The sequence below is a fragment of the Lagenorhynchus albirostris genome, chromosome 18, assembly GCF_949774975.1.
Source record: "Lagenorhynchus albirostris chromosome 18, mLagAlb1.1, whole genome shotgun sequence".
In the NCBI taxonomy this organism is placed as follows: Eukaryota; Metazoa; Chordata; class Mammalia; order Artiodactyla; family Delphinidae; genus Lagenorhynchus; species Lagenorhynchus albirostris.
Window position 1 is genome coordinate 66513713 of NC_083112.1, and position 23979 is coordinate 66537691.

General features: G+C 41.9%; 1 pseudogene; it reads left to right on the forward strand.

The window, feature by feature from the left end:
- The window catches only part of LOC132508735 (large ribosomal subunit protein eL8-like), a 138530-nt pseudogene that overhangs the window by 475 nt on the left and 114076 nt on the right, over positions 1-23979 (forward strand).

The window sequence follows — 23979 nt, forward strand, 5'->3', positions numbered from 1 at the left end:
CGAATGTGCTGTCATGAAATCTGATATGTGATTTTCTGTTAAACTATTTCTCACCCTTGTATTAATTATATTCATTAACTGAACATGTTCCAGCTTCGGCAGTAAATCAAGCTCCAATTTACCATGTCTACTGATTTCCATGGTGTAAATACTGCACAAGGACCAATTTCAAGCTACCGATGTGTCATCACTGAATTCAGATTTGGGGAGAAATGTCCAGTAGTGCACCGTTATGCAGTATTTCCACCATTCAGAGGCCACAGATGTAGATAACCCAAGAGCATAGGCTAAATGTACTAAAATATTTAGGCAGTGATGGATTTTAAGTATTATTGTCTTTGTTCTTGGTATAATGCATCTAACTGTAAGTTTGTATCACTTAATTTTTTATAACGGCTGCGTTTAACAACCAGCTCTCAAAATACCTAAAAATTTAACAACTGGCTCTCCTGGGCTGGTGCAGGTGAGCCCCAGCACACCACTGCATGTGGCTATTAACAGCTTGTAGATTTTCCCATTACATGAACACAGGCAGAGTTTCCAGGCTACACCCTGAAGAGGAAATAATTGCACCTAATACAATATGACTCTTTCTCTTTCTACCACTCTTGCCCCAAGATGCAACCCATAGAGTTCAGCATCACCCATCATTAGTCATGAATACTGATTACATCTTATGGTGTACACCAGCCTATGAGCCCTTAAGATCAGGGACCATGTGTCCACATCACCGAGCAGAGTCAGATACGTGGTAGTTTCTCAGTGAATGTTTGCAGAACCAGTGACCTAAAATTATTACCTAGTGTTCCAAGCAATCACAAGTCTACTTATGGTGCTGACCATTTTTTCCCCTTCATTGTCCCTTTTCTGATCAATTTATGGACAAAATGGCATAAAACTAAACAGACAAAACGAACTGGGTCCACAAGTCATTCCCGTCTTCCTCTTCTAAGCTTAGTTGTTAAAGAATGGCTGTTTGGCTTGGTGGGTGAACGAGCAAAACTGTCTGAATATCACCCTAGGAGCCCTCTCCAGATGGCTTGGACTACAAGTCAGCTGGAATCAGCAGAAGGGGCTGCTTCCAGTGGGACCAGTAACTTTCTCCCTCTAGAAGGAAGGTACATAATGTCCTATAGGCCCCGAGGGAGGTCTCTAAGTGCTGGACGGCTAATATTCCCAGACAATTTCTACCTACAGTTGGCTGCCCAACCCTAGATTACCCGCTACCACGCAAGCTGTGTATTCCCCACTGGCCTGGGTACTCTCTCACCTGTGCTGTAAAGAAAGAGTCCTGCAGAGAGGTGGGGTCCAGCCACTCGGGTGGAGACCCACACTGAGGGTCTATCAGTGCCCTGGCCCAGCACAACTTTCTGGGACAATGAGAAAATCAGGGGTAGAGCCCTTCTCTTCTCTCAATGCCCCCGGCCTCTGTTAGTTTTTCACTTCCCCAGTAAAGCCTGTATTATAACCCAAATGGTGTAACATTGTTGAATTGGCCTCAAACCCAGATGGGATTCACTTGGCGGAACAGGTAGGGCCCCAGAGGAACCCACCTTCAGATCAGGCACCCACGGTGTTCTGCGTTGGCTGGGACTCTATGCATGTGGCTCCAGGGGAAAGCCTGAGCCAATGAATCCGGCAACCTGGAGGCCAGCAGTCCCTCAAAGAGATGTGTGATCTGGCGACCATTTTTCTAGATCCCTAGTCCTCAAATGGCCTATGTGTGAATTTCCCATAACACACAAGCTGAAAAGCAAAAGGCGGTCAAGTAAAACAAAACTCTAAATGTCCCTCGATGCCACGAAGCCCACCGAGCTACCGCACTTGATGTCATACGATCTTTACATGGTAATTTCTTGTTGATGCCCGGAGGGAACTAGGGGCCCGTGTTCACAGTCCAGAACCTAAAGGGGCGGCTTTGTTCTGGGAGCCTTTGGAGTACAATGAAAGAGGTATAAGAGGGCTTCCCTGGTGGCGCAGTGGTTGAGAGTCCGCCTGCCGATGCAGGGGACACGGGTTCGTGCCCCGGTCCGGGAGGATCCCACACACGGAGTAGCTGGGCCCGTGAGCCATGGCCGCTGAGCCTGCGCGTCCGGAGCCTGTGCTCCGCAAGGGGAGAGGCCACAACAGTGAGAGGCCCGCGTACCGCAAAAAAAAAAAAAAAAAAGAGGTATAAGAGACTCAATTCTTCCAGATGTTGTGACATGAATATGTAACAAACAAATGGTGAAAGGTGAATCTCAGTTCATTGAAAGCTGTACAGATGATCCGACAAAAAGAAGGAAGGTCCCCAAAAGGTGCCAAATTATACACCAGCATATTTGGTTCCTTTCAGTCTTTTCTGATCATCATTGGGAAGCAAACACCCAGGGTCATCAGCAAGACGCAGCTGGTGACCACCTTAACACATGCAAGACACACGGTAACTCTACACCAGGTGCCACTGACAGACATTTTGAAAAATATTTGGAGAGAACGTCTGGGGCACCACGTGGTCAGACCACACTGACAAAAGAATAGCAAGCTCTTCATGCTTCTGCTTCAAGGGTTCAAGGGCTATACGGAAGCAAATTGATCCAAGTCCGAAGGAAATTGGAGTCCATTTTATGTTATTCTCTGATGCCTCTGAAAAGATAGCATGATTCTTTGCCGAGGGTCAGGAAAATGAAAGTGGGCTTTGCTTCTCGTGCAGTACAGCTCAGCAGTGACAAGCACAACGGGGTCGTTGTCTTCACATCACCCCAGCTGCTACCCTACAACGAGTCCTGCTACGCCTTCAGATCAGGCACCCACGATGTTCCGTGTTTTTTATGTTGGGAATTATATTGTTGGTTGAGACTGTCAAGTAATTACCAACAGCAAAAAACAAACAAACCCAGCACAAACACAACAGCATGCAGCCCTAGGCTGACACATACCTCTGACTCTAGCCCTGTTGAGAAGATTCTTTCTGAACAGGGAAAAAAGGCAGTCATAGCCACAGAAGCTGTTTACAATAAACGCTGTCAAGAAATTGTTTGTAATATGACATTAATTGTGATTGAAGAGCTGTACCTACAGTTTCTGTCTGCAGACTCCCAGATGTTTTCTTTTTGCTACTTGAATCCCAAAGCCCTGTGTGAAAGACTGAAGGTCACCGCAAAACTCAAACGTTAATAGCTTGGTTTTGATGGAAGTAGTTATTGTCAATATATTTTCCATAACCTATTTATTCATTGCACATCTATTTTCTACCTAACACTGTTGTTTCCACACACAACCGTGTAACATAAAGACATTCTTGTGATATAATATTAAGTGAACAAAGAAGGCAACCTACGTACACACAAGGTTCCCTTGGATAGCTCACATCCATTCAACGAATACCTACAGCATTTGTATTCAGCAATCTCTATCTTTATTTGGAGCTCTGGAACTAGGTCATTTTTTTTCCCTTTTAAAAATAACCCAGCATATTTTTTCAAGGTTGGTAGGGTTGTTTTGATTCTTTCATCTAGCACATAATAATGGTGAAAGCTATGTTTATCTTAAGGATATAGGATAATTCTTAGAGGGCTCTGAAACCCACCAAGAGAGGAGCAGCTGAGATTTTTTAAGGTAATCATGGTGTGAGTTCTTAGCATTCAAACCTACAGTAAATGGTTTCAAGATGGACAATATAACACTGATTACCAAACTCCAAATTAACATTCATGTTCCACTTCTAAGGTGACACACCTGGTTCTGCTTACCAGTGAGTTTAATTTCTTTCATAACTACAAATTGGCAGGTTATGCCTTGCATAGTCATTGAATTTCAATGTTTTGAAACCAGCCTACCTGTGTTTCAACAACCTTGTCAGTAGTTTCAGATCTAATCATCAAACCATAGTGGCAGATGCAAAAAAGTGCAAAGCACCATGATTTAGGAATTTATAATTTCCAATAAAACAGATGTATGTAAAAAAGTTAAACTGTAAGAAATTAGTTATAACTTTAACACATTAAGACTAGAAGAAATGTCCATTTTGGTGCGTGATTGAGTATATGGATTCCAACTCAGATCTGACTGGCTCCAAACTCTGTGCTCTTGGGTTAGACATAGACATTTCCAGAAAAGATCTGCCAGACTTGCTCTATCCACTAACCTCAGAATTTGTCTTTTAGCCAAATGTCTCTGAAAGGCTCAGCTGTCTTTCACAAAGAGGAGACGTACGGCAGTTGCGAGATGGGAATACCTTGATACAAGTCTCGGGGGCTGGTCTGCAGGAGGGACTCTGGAATGTTTTTCCCCAGCAGGGGCATCTCATGTCATCTGTTGTTCTGGAATATTAAGGACACTCTCCAGATTAATTGATAATGACAATGGTAGCAGCTGTTGGCGTTCCTAAGTGCCTGCATGTTAAGGTTTAGCGGACTTTTACATGAGAAACTGTGCCATAGAAAGATCATCTGTCCTGGTTTTGAGCTTGTCCTGTGGTTTATAAGACGTTATCAACTGAGGGAAACTGGGTGAAAGGGACACCGGACCTCTGTGTCCTATGTTGGCAACTTCCTGTGAATCTATAATTATTTTAAATTTTTATATTACAAAAAAAAATTGTAACTCTGTAGTTCAGCAGGAGGGACACACCTTTTCCAAGGTCAGAAGTAGAAGAGGCTCTCCTTGCAACTCCTAAACAGACCACCTCCCTGCATTGCTCTCAGTCCCGGAGCCAGGCTTTGCAGCTGGGGCTGGAGGTGGCCTGGGGTGGAATTTGGAATTCAGAGTCGGGGGCGGGGTGGTAGCCCTGGTTCTCCCACTAAGCAACTCTGTGATCTTGCCCACATTCCTTAGCTCTGAATCTGTTGCTTGATCTGTCAAATATGTCTGTCTCTTTCAGAAAAGGCCACCTTCAGTTCAAATGAGACAGTGATGGTTCCTTGAGACGATACGTATGAAGGCCCAGGTAGCTGCAAGAGGACATACAAACGTGGGTTTCTTCTGAAAATCATCTTTGTCAGATCTGGCCCAAGAGTCCTGTGAGAGGCCAGCAGCCCGCCCCATGAGATGCTTAAGTCCCTCGGTTTTGCAGTAGAAGTCTTTGAGATGCTCATGGCTCAATGGGCTTGAGTCTTTGCCTCTTAACCTCACCACGAGCCCAGCACCTCCACTCAAAAGAAGCGAATCAGCTCCTCTCGGTTTTCTACAGCTGCTTGCATTGCCCTCCCCACACTCCACGGCCCCCGGACTGTCACGCTGCCTGTACTAGTCAGATGTGTCCCCACCATCATGGCAGACCCATCATCGGCTGTGACTCAGGGCAAGTCCCCAAGCTGCTTTCCAGGGCTTCTAGTTGGAGGTTTTGTCCTGCCCTGGCCTGTGCCACAGAGCTGAGCAGTGGCACTGAGCAAAGTCTAAAGTGCCCAAGTGCAAGAGGATTCCTTCCCCATGGAAAGGTGAAGACCAGCATGGCTGCATGGGCTTTGCTTTGACCTTGAAGCCACACGGGTCCTGGAAGCACGAGCTGGCCGGCCTGATTTCCTGCTCTAACCTGCACACCTGGAGAGCTCTCCTTCCTGCTCATGTCCAGAGCGTGGGTCGAGTTTGCTCAGGAAAACAGGGGCCATGCTATCCCTTCCGCGTATGATGAGTCTTAATTCAGGGGAAGGGAAACGTTGAGGCAGTTATTTCTGGAAAGCTGGGCGTCTCTGATGTGGCGTGGGGACCAGCAGCACCCATGTCACCTGGGAAATTATTAGAAACGCAAAATGGGGAGGGCAAGGCCCGGACCCCCTGAGTCACTTACCGCAGGAGGAGAGCCCAGCAATCTCTTTCTAACGAGCCGCCCTCCCACCCAGTGCTTCTGATGCGTGAGAACTACTTTGAGCTTCTGGCAAGTTGCCATGGCTCTTACACCTGCCTGCAACTGCTCCTGAGTCTCACGTGTCTGCCTCTCTTTGGGAAGCTCTACCCCAGGACCATTCAAGGGGAGCAGATTCTGAGAAATATGTTTCCCAGCTTCTCCTCTGCAGAGGAGAACTTAGACAGGAATATTAGTGGTATCAAAGAAACAGGTCAGCACAGCCAGTAAGCAGGAACTATGATAGTTGTCCCTGAGGCAGTTCTGGCCATATTCACAAGGAGTCATGCACCAAGTCATGTACCAGACCCTTGTCTTCAAGGGTGTCCCCTTAAAGCCTCACCCAGGGCTTTTAAGGGCTGGACTATGTGCCCAAGAAACATCTTTCTACCCCAGGGATGGTCGCAACCCCCCCCTTTACATGAGAGTTTCACATTAAAAAAGTCCTTGAGGTACAAGTGGGGAGTACATAAGTAACACCAAAGTGGGTAGAACTTGAGCCAAAGTAGTTAACGGAGAACTAAAGGAGTGACATGGGGTTACTAGTAATGGAATGCTAACATTCTGGCTCACCTTTCCGTTTCATAATTGGAAATTTATATATGCAAATGTATGGAAATTATATGCAAACACCCCCAGGATTAAACAGTCACTAACATTTCATGTTATGCATAAGTATATTAGGTCAGTTTCCTAATTGACACAAAGGTATTTTGGCAGCGCTGGGCAACTGCAGGGAAGGTGGAAAGGGAAGGGGAAGACGGAGAGGCAGGTGAGGTGCAAGGATGCCAGAAGCAATCAGCATTGACTGGACTATCAAGAGACCGCTGGTAGATTGCATTTACTAAAAATTTTCAACACCTGTGGGCACCCACCATGAGCCCGGCACTGTGTTAGGTCCCAAAGACATAAGGAAGAATAAGACACAGTCCTTCTTTTCAAGTGGTTAATGTTCCAGTAGCCAGGTAGACATACATACAAAAAATTTAAAACAATATAATTAGTGCCGCGGTTAAGATTGTGGGTAACTCGTGATGTGATCATTGGAGAGAGGAAGTATTGCTTCTTGGGGGCTGTGCTGGATATCTTTTATTTGCCTCTCTATATCTGCTTTCAATCTTTCAGCACCCTCTCGGTGGGCTGCCTGTGGTCACCAGCCTCCAAGACAGCTCCCAGTGACCTCCTTCCCCTGGTACTTATGTTTCTGCATGACCCTCTCCCTCATTGTATTAAGGTTGATTTATGTCAGAAGAGATACATGACTTTCAAAGCTAGGTCTAAAAGACATCACAGCTTCTCCACTGTCCTCTCCGTCTCTTCAATCACCTGCTCTGGGAGGAGCAAGTGGCCACATCATCAGGACACTCGGGTAACCTTATAGAGAGGCGCACAAGATGTGGAACTTCTAACCAACAGCCATGTGAGTGAACAATCGTGGAAGCAAGTTCTCCAGCCTTCAGATGACTACGACCTCAACCGGCTTCTTCAATTAGCCTCATAAGAAACCCTGAGCCAGAATCCAGCTAAGCCTCTCCCCAGTTCCTGCTCCACAGAAGCAGGATAATGTCTGCTATTTAAGCTACGAAGTTTTGGAGCTTCGTTACACAGAAAGAGATAACTAATACACTGGCCTGTAGACTGCATCAGCAGTCTCCCTTGCCCTCTCACTTCCAGCTGGGTTCAGCTAATAAGGGTTATGAAGAGAGAGTGAAGGTAGAAAACAGAGTGAATTGGGGAAATTTGCCTACCAGGCTTCTCTCCTACGGAGTCACTGTGTGCTGTGTATGAAGGTCTCAGTTCCTGTTTTGTGGTCAGCCCCATACAGCTACTGTCACCAGGTCCTATAGTAATGACACTCTTCCCCTGCCCTTTTAGGCCCTGATGTTACAAACTCCAGCATCCTGTCATCTTTCCCTTGTAACTTCCATATACCCAGACCACACCTTTGTAAACAACCCCTTTATGAACCCTCCTCAAATTACCCAATTTGAGTATGCACCTGTTTCCTTCCTGCTGAAACCATGGCTAACATAAACAGTGAAACTCAGGAAGTCTCAAAAAAGTGATATTTGATCCAAGTCTTGAAGAATGAGTGTACTCTTGTCAAATAGAAAGGGAAGAGCAACACATGTTCTTGTATCAGTAACCACAGGCGAGTAGAATATCTCGTTCCAATATTGTTACAGCCATGGTTGCTCAGTTCCATGCGACACCATTCACACTGTGTTCTAAGTGGATGACACATAGACTTAGGCAATAGCATCATAACTGTAGGACTGGATTTCAGTCCGTATCCAAAGGTGCATACGAAATATTATTTTCCACATTTTCTACAGTTCAATTTCTATTTCTATTTCAAACAACCCATCCCATAGGCAACAAAGTTTCTTAATTTGAGATTTCTGCTCTCCCTCCTCTAGAATGAAATGGGGCAATAGGAGATTTAAAATTTTTTCAGCAACTATTTCAAAAACACCCAGCAGTGTTTAATAACATTTTATTTCTTTGGAATACACTAACTCAGTATTTGTTATAGTTCAGTGTAGGTTAGATTAGCGTTCAGGGTGGCCAATGAAAAGAGGTTCTGTCACACAGCCGATTAGGCTGAATGTGATTCAGGAGCACATTTAATCTCTGTAAGAGAGCAAATAACTTTTAACGGCATTGGTCCATCCACTGTTTGTATGTAAATAGGAATGCTAATTATATACATAAGTTTTATCTACTCAATACAGCAGCTCAGCACGACGTCCACTTGGAAGTCTTCTGTCAGAACTTTGTGAGAATTGTTTGAGTTGCTTGTTGCATTTAAAATACGTTTCTTTAAAAAAGACTCAAATTCAGTCTAGTAACTAATTTACATTGACCTTCCACCCAATTAGTGCTCGCCAGTGAAGCTTAACCGCAAAAAAACGGCCAAATGCATTAGAATATAATCTGTAGGATCAATGAGGCACACTGGAATCTTTTCAAATCCAGATTATGAAAAACCCCTTGAAATAACTAATTAAAATAAGAACCGACCATGCATTCAACCAGCTGAGCTGAAGTATTTACTTAATAAGGTTACTGGCAATAACATTGGATGCAAGGGAGCAGAATGGAAAAGACCCCCATATCACAAAGGCCCAATTGAAGCCGAAATTAAGTATGCTGATCCTTGCTTTCAACCTGAGATAAGATGTGGAAATGCTGGCGCTTACCATCGATTAAGCAGCTGTTTGGAATTCCCTTACTTCTTTTTCTGCTTTCACAGAACACCTGCTGGGGAAGTGCACAAAATTGCAAGACACTCGGAAACCAGGACATGAACTTACCTTTACATCCTGGGGTAGTAACCCCAAATATCTATCATAAACACCAGACTGAGAGTTAAACCACAGGAGACAAGGCCATGATTTTCTTCTTAGCCAGTTATATTAAGAAAAGCGCTTGTGGTATTCTGCGCCCAAGGTACAAGGATAGTTCTAGTTTAAAATATTTGTTTCAGGCTTCCCTGGTGGCGCAGTGGTTGAGGGTCCGCCTGCCGAGGCGGGGGGCGCGAGTTCGTGCCCCGGTCCGGGAGGATCCCACCTTCCGCGGAGCAGCTGGGCCCGTGAGCCATGGCCGCTGAGCCTGCGCGTCCGGAGCCTGCGCTCCGCAACGGGAGAGGCCACAGCAGTGAGAGGCCCGCGTACCGCAAAAAAAAAAAAAAATTTGTTTCTGTTGCCCTGTCATTGTCCGGCTGGGAGCTCTCTGCAGTTCCACTGATTGGATGGGGAAGGAGGAAGCCATCCTCCACCTTCCTGGATCACTCCACCCCATCATTTTCTTGGGAGACAAAAACGATGACATGTTTCAGGTATATACACACCCACCTGATTCACAAACCACATGTCCAATTCTTTTGTTTTGAAAAGAGTCTTCATACTATGTTCAAACTAGATGAGGCTAGTTTGTGCTGTGGTAACATCCTCCAAATCTCAGTGGCTTCAAAGACTGATTTCTCACTTGTAGGACACGTGCTTCATTGTCTGAGGGCTCTCTTCTAAGTCATCCTCACAATGGGACCCAAGCTGACGGAGCTGCCAACCAGCCGGAATGTTGCCTGGCTCTATGCCAAATAACACACTCATTCTTTAAACTTCTGCTTATATTTCATTGGCCAAAGTATGTCACCGGAACATGCTGGAGTCAACCCCGCCATGTGCATGAAGTCATAAAATTCCGAATATTTATGAACAGTCCCATGACCCTTCAAAAAGTTCTACATATTCCTCCCAGGAAGGGATAGTCACAAAGGTAGAAACGTGAAAGGAAACAGAAGCAAAAGGAAGTAAAGCAAAGCAAAGAGCAGATCAGAGACGCGGATATGAGAAAACATGTGAGGAAAGGATGGAATTTGTGGAGAGGATTTTTAGTCACTCATATGACCTATATTTAGATTTTTGACAGTTGCATATGCACAAGAAATTTCTCTTCTCACCTTCTCCCAACTTTGGCTCTTCAACTGATAAAGAATGACAGGCAGAGGAGGGTGATAAGCTGACAAGACAGCACCATGCTCTGTGTGTGTGTGTATGTGTGTGTGTGTGTGTGTGTGTGTGTGTGTGTGTGTGAATGTGTGTGCGGGTGTGGAAGAGCTGTCATGTGAGGCAGGTTGTTTTATTAATCCTCCAAGAAAATGACCAGGGTGGAGGAGTCTGAAAATGAGTGTCTGCAGCAAATAGCTCCATTATGGCACTCGTAGGTGTCCACACCTCATCTCTACAAGGAGCTCCCTGGCCAAGGAAGAGGGAAGTGTTGGAGAGTCTGTAGCTCTCCAGTCACAATTTTCAGCACATGGAAATGTGTGAGTCCAAAAATATCTCAGGCCCAGGGATGGATGCTCAGATTTGGGAAACAAAATGAATGCCCCAAACACAGATGTCCGATTGAATATGAACCTAAGATGTATTAAATTTTTTTTTTTTTAAATCCAGTGGGTAAAGGATGAGCTATTTCATGAAGAGGACTGGGAAATCAGGAAGTTCTCCAGAAAGAAATCCATCTAGATACTTGCTTCAGCATTTCACTAACTGACATAAATTCTAGCTGCATTAGGGATTAATTAAACCACTGTATTTCAATTAAACCACTAGAAGAAAAACTTAGAAGAAACTAGGTAAATACATAGTGTCTGGATGGGAAGGACTTTTTAAACATTAAAGCTACAGTAATTTAATTACAAGAGAAAATAGCAATAGATTTTACTACATAAAATTTTAACTTATTTGTCCAAAAATCAAAATAAAAGGTGTGTCAGACTTGGGGGGGCTGCGGGGAATGGTATCTAATGTGATAGGCAAAATGTGAAAGGCAAAGATGAACAAATCTTCACTGTGTTAAGGGCTCTCACAATTCAATAACATAACAGAGAATATGGCTAAACATAAGAAGTCAGCTTCTACTAGTGAATAAAGTAATGAAGGTAGGTGGACCAAGGGGAGAGGCCATAGATTGGGGAGGCCAGGAATAAGGATAGCACCACGGTTCAATATGTCCCATGGGCAGACTAGTAAGGGTACCTACCGCAGACCCACCAGGTGTACAGCCAGGTACATCCAATCTCTCCCAATCAGGCCCTCTGCCCCATCTACCCCCTAGACTTCCACAGCAGTTGCTGAGTCCACCAGTCTCTCTAAGATTAGTCACAAATATTCTAAGCATGACGAACAGCACTGTGTCAGACACATTTATCTCGTGTCATTTTCATTTGTTCAGTTTTTGGCTATCCCGATAAATAGCAAGGCTCTTGAGAGTGTGAGCTTCCTGTCTTTATGAGAGGTAGCGTGGTGAAGTGAAAAGAACAATAAATTTTTTTATTAGTTATCTATTTTATACACATCCGTGTATACATGTCAATCCCAATCTCCCAATTCATCCCGCCACCACCCCGCCCGCTTCCCCCCTTGGTGTCCATACGTTTGAAAAGAAGAATAAATCGATTCAATGTTGCCCCTCCCCACCTGCACCCCTGCTGCTTAGTGTGTACCCTTAGGTAAGCCTCCACTCCTATCTGTAAAGTGGAGGTGATTATATTCAATACCTTCTTTGCCAGGTTAACATGGAATCCAATGTCCTGATAAATTTAAAATGTCATAAATCATAAAGTCTTATATAAGTTCCCAAGAAGTTTACCATCACTTTTCATACATAATAAAAACAATAACAATGAACATTTTTTGTATGGTGCCAAGCACTCTGTCAGATGCTTTATTTATATAGTAACCCTATAAGGCCAGTAGTATTATCTTCATTTTCAGATGAGAAAACTGAGAGACATAAGGAGATTGAATAACTTGCCCAAGACCATGGGTAGATGGCAAAGAAGGGACTCCTTTATTACTTTGTATTTTCCTCTGTGTCTAGCAGACTGTATCCCACATACGGCATTCAGTAAACATGGGTGACATGATTAAGCTTATTTATACCGTTCACGGAGCAAAACAGCCTTTGTAGGCTCCCCTGCTGTAATAGGCTTTTATTACATGTTTACATCTAAAGAACATAACTTGCCCTGAGGTTTACCAGAAATCCTGCAATACTTGCTTTGTGTAAGTTGGTGTGACCACATTTAAAGTCAGGTGGCATTAACTTTCTCCTTTCAAGCTTTTCACTCTTTGTCACTAGCTATAAAATAAGTCTCCTCCCTGGTAGGTAGTACTTAAAATGCTTCATCTGACTTTCTACCTCCCTGAGCGTCTCAACCAGGTAATCCTTGGGGGCAACTAGACTGGCAGAGCGATACGTGCATGGACCTCCTGCATCTCTCAGTGTCAGCCAGACCATAAGGGCCCTGTAGTGCTTGATTCACTATGGTGACAACACTGCTTCTTCCGGGTTTTACCTTCCCTTTGCCCTTGAATTTGTAGTTTCCAAGTTGCAGTATTTACCACAGTCCTGAAATGTATTTACTGTTTTTATCTGCAGGTGAAGGCTCTGATTCAAAGAAGCCAAATATAAAATATGTTTCTTTACAAGCTGGACTGCAAAATAAACAAATCCACTGTGTTTGTCTTTGCCTTCCTGTGACAGTCCACAGAAGTTTAAAGCAACCTTATTGTATCCCCTAAGAAAACCCCCCTAAAAGTCAGAACTTCAGAGCTTACATTTTACAGATGAGGATCGGAGGTCCAGGGAGGGGACGTGCTTTGTTACCCCAAAGATCTGATTTGGTCTTAACTCAGTAAGCAAGGTCCCCGACTCACGTCTTCAGGGATCAATTTGAAAGGCTGGCAAAATGAAGTTTATTTCATTCCACCCCCCACTCACCATAGATTGCAGGTGACCCTGAGGGGAGAAAAAAGGGGCTTCTCAGGATTCTGGTTGCTGTTCCCCAGACATGTCCAATCACCTCCACACAATGAACATTTGAAAATTAAACAGACCTCAAGAGCTTGAAATCTCTTACCAGCTAATCACGCCATTCTGAGCAGTGAGAATCCTGGAGAAGAAAGAGCGCAGCATTATTGCATTTGTGTTAAGCTGGTGATGTTTACTCGCTCATCATTGGTCAGGGAGCTTTGGTCCCTCTCGCCTTTCTGGTTCCCATTTGGAAAACATCATATGAGATTAAATTAAAGGCATCACCAGCCTCGTGCTTTACTTGGTACTTAAAGCTGTCTGGAAGGAACCCCAGGGCATCACAACTGAATAGTTGGATCATCTGCCTGGTATGATCCCCTTTGCTCTGGCTTCTTGAGAGAAATTGTCTGTTTGCATCAAGTCTTAGAGCATCAGTCCTAGAGCGCTGGCAAGTGCAGACGCACGAAGCCATCGATTTCACCAGTTCTCACATTCATGCCAAGAAGTTCTCAGTTACGCTTGAAATTCCCAAGAAGCTTCAGGGCTCTTGGAGCATCTGAAGAGGAGGGAGCAAACAGAAAATATAAAACACTGGCAGCCAATGAATCGAGTGAAGGGTGTGTGGTGGAAAATGCTGATAAACCTCTCTCTCTCTCTCTGACATGCTTGGCTATCACCCCTCATCTACTGCTGCAGACACTGGAGCAGACAGACTGCACCAGCTCTGCTGTAAAGGGGATGGTAGTATCATCATAAGTGGCATGCTTTACTTGGGAAGAGACGATGCATTTAAACGAGTGAATTCCTTGGAGGAAGCGGGTGAGTCATCAAGGAAAGGAGGAAAGGGATGTTATCTGCTTTCCCCTGCTTTTACCTCCTGGCGTTATAGTTACCTCCTCTGTTCTGCTCCACAGGCTTCTGTTTTAAATTATCACTAAATGAAATAGAATTAAAATGGGATGGAATAGCCTTTGGGTGACTCTGCTTTGCATCTAAATCCTTGAAAAACAATGGAATTCCAAATTCTGAACACTTTCGTATTCAAGGAATAATTTGAGTTTGAGGATAAGAGTGATTTTTTATAGCTTCTTTGTAGTAAAGAAGAAAATAGTGCTGCATTTAACAAGGAAGAATGTGATGGGGTTGAAGAGGAGAGTTTACTGAAGCTAAGAGATTGGCCCCTGATCCCTTGCCTCTGACTCTTCATATGAAAAGGGAGGAATTTGGAGGATGGATTTGACTTTTCTTAGGGTGTGAAGAAGTTTAGCAATATAGTTGTAGCCTTTAGACTGGCCCTATCTGGTACCTTCCAACACTGTGATATGTGACCGTAAGAACAATTCAAGTTGGATGAGGACCCAGTGTCCTTAGGGATTAAGGAACCACCTTGCCCAATTCCTTTATCCACTCCTCCAACCATCTACACTGAAGGTCAGAAGGGTTAGGTAACTTGTCCAAGATCACCCTGCTGAGGGGCAGCAGACTGACTGCTACCATTAGCCAGCACCTGGTGGTCCCCCAATCCTTCACACTGTCTAGTATAATGTTCAAGGCTCCAGCTTGGAAAACCAAAGCCACCAAAATCGACACATACACACTGCTATATTTAAAATAGATAACCAACAAGGATATACTGTGTAACACAGGGAACCCTGCCCAATATTCTGTAATAATGTAAATGGGAAAAGAATTTGAAATAGAATAGATACATGCATGTGTATAACTGAATCACGTTGCTGTACACCTGAAACTAACACAACATTGTTTATCAACTATGCTCCAATATAAATAAAAATTTTTAAATAAAATAAAATTTAAAACTAAAAATAAAAAAACAATAATAAAATGAATTCTTGGAAAAGATGAGGAAAAAAAAAAAACAGAAGCCCAAGAATTAGAAACTCTGTGATCTGACTAAGAAAAAGAAGTCTCTTCACTCAGCCCAAGACAGACTTTTTTGATAGATTTGTTATAAAGCTTCAGATTTAGAAGCATTCCTTGAGGTGGCCAATCCTTTTGAGGATGCACACTTCTTTGGATAGGTTGACAGAGAAGAAACGTCCTCCATGCACACAGACACGTTATTGGTTACAACTCATACGAAACCCTCACTCCTTCTGAAGAGTTCTGAAACCATCTTCCAGGAGGATGATTCCGTGAGAAGGATCTTCAAATATTAACAGCACTTTGAAGAGAAATATAAAGACCACTGCTGAAATTCCTTGATAATTATAGTCACCGAGGAATTAAATCCTGTGTCTGTCAGAAGGCAGAGAAGAGTCTCTTGGGCTGGGCTCTCAGAGAACAGCAGGCATGGAGGGAATCCCTTCTGCATTGTCTGCATTCAGAAAATAGGATCTTTTGGGAAGTACCATGAAGCAGGAATGTTCAGTGTTACTAACGACAATGAGAGGGCCAGTGACTTACTACAAAGGAAGCATCAGTCATGAGCTCAGCTGGACAGCCACACGACTGCAAGTGTAGGAAAAACAAAGCTTACACTCAAAAGAAAAGCAAGTTAGGGGCATGGCAGATAACAAAGGAATGAATAAATATAAACGACAAAAAATTCTCAGCCTCACATAATATAGTAAAAGAAACATTTTTTCATATGTCAAAGAGAAAAAAATAACCTTTAGATTGTAATTCTCTGCCAGAGAATTATAAGATTACAGCCTTCTTATTTAGTCCTGGTGGAAGTTTACATTTTTCAGAGGGTAATTTGACATAGTACAGGCCTTCAACATGTTCATGTTCTTTAATTCAGTGATTTAACCATTTATAGAAATGTCACACAATGAAATAGTGTGCACAGATTAATATGTAAAAATGTCATTGATGTATTTATAACAGTTCAATAATAGGCAATTGCCCGATAAAAGACAATTGGCTACATATTTAGCAATAGGCAGGTGTCTAAGTAAATTATGGTCTGTGGAGCCATGACTATTGGGCAACCATTAAAAATATGTTGACAATAGCTACTTTTGACCGGGTCCTTACTCTGTGATAAGTTGATATGGAGAATGCGACAAAAGGATCTAGCTGCATTATAAATACATGAAACAACTTCACTGAAGGGAACAGGAGAATAAGTAACTTGGAAATGAATAGTCTATAAGACTAAAGGCAAAAGAAACCGTACATAAGCACTGTCATCTAGTTGTTAAAGTTCTTTCCTGTAAGAGTATGGGTTAGCAATTCTGAAACCACTAATCATGTACACAGTAACTGAACAATTAAGTAAATAGATGGAGGATGGTGGGATAGAAGTTTCTCACTGTTGAAGTGAGAGATTACAAATAAGCAAGGAGAGGATGCTAGATTCATCCATGTGGTAAGGGATTAGAGACGGCTACATCAGTATAAACTCACATCTTGCTCAATATAGATACAGATGGTTACATATAGAAATATATATACATCATTAGAATATACAAATATATCCCCTTGCTCTGTCAGATTAGAGGACCTAGAAGCAAAGACATGCTAACAAGAACAAGTACACATGGTGTCCAGTTCATTGTTTCTAATGCCATCTCCAGTAAAAGGAATCAGCGCTTCTTGGAGAAATGGCTGATTCTAGAACTGGGGCAAGAAATATACAAGATGAGCCTGGCATCATGTAGTGCCAGAAAGTAAGACAGTGCTAAAACAACAAAACAAACAACAACGACAACCTTTACAATAACGGGGGGGATGTCAAAGGGACACAAAAGCCAACTAAAAGAGCTCCCAATGTTCAAAGCCGGGACAATTAGAGCAAAAAATAAATAATACAGTATTGGATTATAAACCAACATATAAGATTGATATAATAACATTGACTCATAAACGGTGAGTCCATACTGATATAAATAAGTGATTAAATATAAATAAATGTGGGACAAGAGACAAATCCCCCATGCAGAAGCATTCCAAATAATTTGTGTAGGTACTGAGCTTTCAAGGAGGTGGAGCTTAACTCCCACTCATGAAACGTGAGCTACACAAAGTGACTTCCTTCCGAAAAGTGCAGTGTGCAAAAGAGAAGAAAAAAAAGGTGTAGCTTTACAGTAGAGAAAACTGATATACACTAACTCAGCCAGGTGATCAAGGTCAACATCAAAAGTTATATCATGTTGATGGTATGTACCCTTGATATGATGTGATGGGCATGGTACTTTATTTCTGTGGTTTTCCTCCCCCAAACCCATAACTGCAATCTAATCATGAGAAAAACATGAAATGAATCCCAACTGAGGGGCATTCTACAATACGCTTGACCAGTATTTGATTCCTTGAAGCTGTCAATGTCATCCAACACAAGAAAAATATAAGAAACTGTTGCAACCAACAGCAGCCTAAGAAAACATGACGACTAAATGTAATGCGGTATCCTGGATGGGATCCTGGAACAGAAAAAGGACCTTAGGGAATAAATTGAGGAAATCTGAATACAGTATGGACTTGAGTTAACAGTAATGTATCAATATTGGTTCATTTGTAACAAACGAACATACTGTTCATAAGAGAGGAAAGTGGGTGTGGGGTATATAGGAATTCTCTGTACTATCTATCTAATAATTTGGTAAATCTAAAACTGTTTTAAGTAAAAAGCATACTAACAACAAAAAAATCTAATCATCACTGCTAAGTGATGTCCAAGAAAGAGGGTTAATAAGTATTGAATCTGCTCTCCATTTTCACATTTGGCTGAAATAGTTTGTAGGCAACTTCTCCAGGCTGGAACAAGTATGATTCATTAAGGCAGCAATAAAATTATCTGCCCTGAATGTTACAGTTTCAGAAGGATTCCTAGAGGGTGAGAAAGTTCCTTCTGCCCCCTGACACCCTTCTTTATATCTACCTCATGATCATGTTATGACCCTTGAAATACAGCAGACATTTCAACAGGCCGTTTCCCTGCCCCGCCTGCCCCATATTGCTGGAGTTTGATTTAGTAATATACCTGAACCATCTTATTATTTCAGTGTAGCCAAGAGGAAATTAGTACGACACCACATCAATTCTTAATTGGGTATCTTTTATTAAACAGAAAATGGGAATTAACAGATACTCATCTGCCGTCTGAGTCACTCTAACACCTACGCAAAACAGCCTCTGGATCTCAAAACTGCCTTTCCTGTGACTGATTTTTCATCACAGGATCTGAGCATGACAGAATTAGGTGTGGTAATAATAATATTGAAGATGACAACAATAACACAAAACATTTATTGAGCACATTACTATGTGCCAGGTCCTGTTCTATTTGTTTTTGTGGTTTTTCTTGTTGGTTGGTTTATCTTTTAAATAAGAATAAACTGAATTCAGAAGAGTGCAAGAAGGTAAAACAACTTTATTTTCCTCCTGCCCGTGACTTTCATTTAGGCATCCCATTACAGTCCTAGACAATATATCAGACAACATTTTTCAAGTCACTCTCAGGGATGAACAAACATCCCCACTTTGACATATTAAAAAGTCCCACCCAGTCTTATATCAAAGCATCAATCTCTCAACCAGTTGGAAGCTTCTCCTTCTATGGAAGCTCAGGCTTGACTCAGACTGAAGCCACCTGCCATGGGCAAGAGGACGGTGGGGCAGGATCCTCTTTGGTGCTGTTTCTCCACCTTTTTTTTCTTCTTCAGTCACCATGTGCCTCCAACTGCAGTTGGGGGTGAGGGGAGGGAGAGAGGACAGGGGAGGAGCAGATGAGGTCTTACCTGACTAGTGCTGCTATAATCTGATGTCGATGTCCTCTGGTGGGTGGACATTGAATGAGTGCTTGAAGTTTTGGCACTAGACTATTGTGCTCAATATTTTAATATGTTTAAACTAAAGCTGAACCACAAAGAGATACCACCTCACAGCCATTCGGATGGCTACAATCAAAAACAAAAACAAACAACACAAAAAAATAACAATAAGTGTTGGCAAGGATATGGAGAAATTGGAACACTTCTTCACTATCATCAAGAATGTAAAATGGTGCTGCCCCTGTGGAAAACAGTAGGGCAGTCCTTCAAAAAACTAAAATAGAATTATCATATGATTCAGTAATTCCACGTCTGTGAATATACCCCCAAAATTGAAAGCATGGTCTTGAAGAGATATTTGTGCACACATGTTCAGAGCAACATTATTCACAATAGCCAAAAGTTGGAAGCAGTCCAGATGTCCAGAGAATGGATAAACAATATGGTACATATAGACAATGGAATATTACTCAGCCTTAAAGAGGAAGAAAATTCTGACACAGGCTTCAACATGGATAACTTTGAGGATATTATGCTAAGTGAACTAAGTTCATCACAAAAAGGCAAATACTGCATGATTCCACTTATATGAGATGCCTAGAGTCGTCAAAATCATAGAGACAAAAAATGGAATGGGGTTGCCAGGGGTTTGGGGGAGGGGGACAGGGAATTATTGTTTAATGAGTACAGAGTTTCAGTTTTGCAAGATGAGAAGAGTTCTGGAGATGGATGGTGGTGACGGTTGTACAACAATATGAATGTACTTCATATCACTGAACTGTACACTTAAAAATGGTCAAGATGGGGGAGTCCCCTGGCTGCCTAGTGGTTAGGGTTCTGGGCTTTCACTGCCACGGCCTGGGTTCCCCTGGTTGGGGACCTGAGATCCGGCAAAACACACGGCATGGGCAAAAAAAAAAAAAAATAGTCAAGATGGTAAATTTTATATACATATATTTTACCACAATTAAAACATGTTTAAACTGAAATGTAACCTCACTAAAGTAATAAAGCTGTGATTAACAGAAAAAAACTGAAATAATAATATATGAAAACAAAACCTGTTAAGTGACTAGGAGAGCAATGACATCTGTTCAAAGTGTGGCTAAAAGATAGGAGAGGGAGATTCAACACAGTGCCGCTGAAAGACAGTAGCAAAAGGAAAAAGAAATTTTAACGCTTCTTCATGATTTACTGCCGCTAAGGACAGCTTGCTCCATAAACTAATTACAGGGACTAATTTTTTTTCTCACAACAGTTTTATGAGGTGAAGTGGAATGATAAATTTTCTGAAGAAATAAACTGTTCTTAATGATACATTCTGATCATCCATTGAAAGACACCAATTCCACTGACTATTGTCTGTGTAGATCTTTGGGGGCCAGGCCTCCCTTCTAGTGATTGTTGAAGTAAAATTCAAAATGGCAAGTTTCCAGTAGAGGAGATCCTTTGGGGAGGAAGACTTTTCTAGCTCCTAATAAGGTACCTGAAAGTAATCAGTCAGCCTCAAGGTGGACATGAGGTGGAAGAAATTGTTTGATCATGGAACATTCATCAACCAAAACCTCCCTCCTTCTGGCAGGAAGTGGGTTTAGATTTCAACTGGTGTGTGAATCCAATGAAGCTCTGGGTATAATGACTTGTCCTAGCTCACAACACAGGACAGGGTAACAATTAATCCACTGTGCCCTTATGTTGTCATTTATTTTTCATTTTCCATGTCTATTGTCTCAAAATCCTGAGACCGCCCTTGGTCTGCTATATCAAGTTACATCTGTTACCTCACTCACTCTCCCCATCTACGCGGAGAGGTTCCTGAGATAAGTCAGCAGAATTCGTTGCTGTTGTTGTTGTTACTGGTGGTTTCTACTTACTGTTGTTGTTACTGGTGGTTTCTACTTACTAACAGCACTTTTAGGAAGCGAGGAACTGAGAAATTTCCATTTCAATCACCCCTTTTCTGGAAATTCTTGCCAAAAGCCATTGAGGCTTTTAATAGTCCCTATTTGGAACAGAGGCCCACTTCAACTGGCAAAAACATGTTAGTCTATTTCTTCCAGTAAATCCAAAAAATACAGAATTTTTCATGTTTTTCTTCTGTATTTTTTCAATTGTTAAGGAGTTGGGAGGATATCAAGATCACTGAGAACAGAACCAGGAAACTGAAAGGAAACAGTGATAGGTATTCAGCTGGTTGACTTGCACTCTATGGAATGTAGGCACAAGGGCTGTGTCAGTGTGTTCCCTATAGACAGAGTGAAATTGATCACATTGAGTGTTCTAGCTTTCTATTGCTGTGTAACAAATTACCCAAAACCTTACCAGTTTTAAACCACCCGTGTTTATTATCTCACAGTTTCTGCGGCTCAGGAATTCAGGTGTGGCTTAGCTGGATGAGATAGATCCCTTAGAAGGTATCTCATGAGGCTGCAGTCAAGATATTGGCTGGGGCTGCGTAACCTCATGACTCAACAGGGGCTGGAGAACCTGCTTCCCAGGTGGTTCACTCTTGAGGCGGTTGGAAGAAGGCCTCATTCCTTGCTGCTGTCAGGAGACGGCAGGACCTTGCCAGATGAACAATCCCTAGGACTGTCTGAGTGTCTTCACAGCATGGCAGCTGGCTTCCCCTCAGAGTGAGTGAGCCAAAACAGAGATCAAGGAAAAAGCCATAACGACTTTCTTTCCTGGTCTTGGAATCCAAACACCATCACTTCCACCATATCATATTCATTAGAAGCAAGTCCCCTAGTGCAGCCCACAGGCAGGAGAGAGATGAGGCTCCATCCCTTGAAGGGAGGAGTACCAAAGAATTTGTCTACGAATTTAAAACCACCACATTAAGATTTGGAGATGGTGGTGGTTGTCTTGTTTGTTCGTTTTGCACTTACACTCACAGTGAGTGGAAGTATCCTCAAGTGAAACCAATATGAATGCCAATTACGGAGAATAATTTCGGTAAAGTATAACATGATACCCTTTATTTCCAGCCACAAAAAGAAAAAATTGTTTTTCCTTTGAATAGGAAAGACAGAGAAACTCCTAAAAGCCTGCACTCCAAAATTCTAGGTAAGGATCAAAATATTTTTAAATAAAAATTCTTTTAAGATTGTTCTCTTTTTCCAGTACAAAAAAGTGATATTTTAATAAAACATTATGATTAAAGAAACTGCTAATGTATGTACAGAGTTACATTCCTAGATTCAGATGACTGGGGTCCAGTCTTATTTCCTTCCTAATAACAATAGTTTAATCAAGGAAGTAGTTCTTGATGAAAATCTAATGCCCAACCCTTTATAAAAAATTACCACAAACTTCTCAGTTAATCAACTAGCATTCATGGTGTAAATTAACATTCATGATATAAAACCTTCAAGTTCTATCTAGGTTGATTAAACAAGGCAAACTAGGACCCATTCACATTAAATTGATTTCAATTTACTTCAACCCCATGGAAGTTCTTCCACATATTACCTATATTAGTTTTCTTTTATATAATGCATTTTAAAAAATCACAAGAGGGATGAACATTTGAACATGGTATAGGACATCAGAAAAACTTCTTTGGGGATATTACGTACACAGTTTTAAAATTATCTGCTGTTTTTTTGAAAAAAATATCCAGAAATGGTTATTTTGATGTCTTCTTTTTTCTAAGTAAAAGCAAAATATTGGTCACTATGCTGCCCTTGAAATTGTCTTTGTTATCAAAACTAGCATCGCCGCGCCGCGCCGCGCTTCGTGCCTCGCCCCCAGCCGGCGGTGGGCGTCTGTTGGTGGTGGACGGAGGCGCACGGCGGGCGACCGCCGGGTTTTCTCAAAAAAGAAAGAAAAAAAACCCTAGCATCAACACATTGTAATATGTTGTCATAAAACCCACCTGTCTTTATAATTCCAAAGTTGAACTTCCAGTTTAAAGATGGTGGTTTAAGGTCAGAATATCCTCTTACCTTCTTGGGAATCACCTGAAAGCCACAAGGAGAATGAGAAAGAAGAAATGCAAAATTCATTTTTGGTAAAACTAGGCAAGAGAAAACTCCGTACCACCAAATAGATGGAAAGGCTGCCAAAAGCCGACCTCAAGTAGGGATGTGTGTGAAAGGACAAAGGACCAAGAAAATGCAAAAAGTCGAAGAAGAGAGGGTCACAATTTAAACTTTGTACATGTTTGAAAATAAGATTGAATTTGGGCCAAAAAGCACTAACTGAGAATAAGACAGGCACTCTGAAAAGAAGATACAATAGTTTTTAATATTTATGCACCAAAAAACAGAGAACGAATATCCATAGAACATAAAACATAATCTAAATCTCTCAAAAACGTCATGATTTTTCTAAATATTTGATCTCTGTTTTGTTGCTAACCACACTCATACTTCTTTTTCAGTTATGCTTCTCTCTCTAGAATTAACGACGCTTACTCTGGAAAAATCAAAAGACCATATCCACAGACTTCTTAGGAGCTATTTTATGCAGATGAAAAGGTCTACTTGGGATCCTTCAGGTGGAATTCATGGGTTCTTTCATATAACGCTTTAAAAAATTTTTCTAGATATTCTAAAATTTGGTTTTGATTTCAAATCTTTGGGCTAAAAGTTCTTTTTCCAATTGATAGAAGCTTTTTATTTTCAGTCTTTATTTTAATTAGGTACTAGTATTATTAGACTGTGATAAGTGTATGTTTCTTTGTTGTCTTCTTTTTAGATTTTATTGAACTAAATTATCAAAAGTGCTGCCAGCCAGAATTAAGAAGTTATTTAAGATATAAGACCTTTGTTCTCTCCAACTTTCTACTAGCAGGAAGCAGGCTGAGATAGCATATGCTTTAGTGCCGGCTTCAGAAGTGCCTGCTAAGGAACATGATGATAAAGAAAGAATCTTTCAGAGAGCAGAGTCAGGAGTCAGAGGACCATATGTAATATGAAGACCTACTCCCAGGAAGTAAAATTCAGGCTACTAAAGAAAAATTCTCTACTCCCAGGATAAGGGGGCCAGGCAATACCTGACCCTAGGATTTGAATATTGCTATAAACCAGTGATAGCCATGTACCTCCTCTTCCTTCCCATTTTTTTTTTTTTTTTTTTCTGTATGCG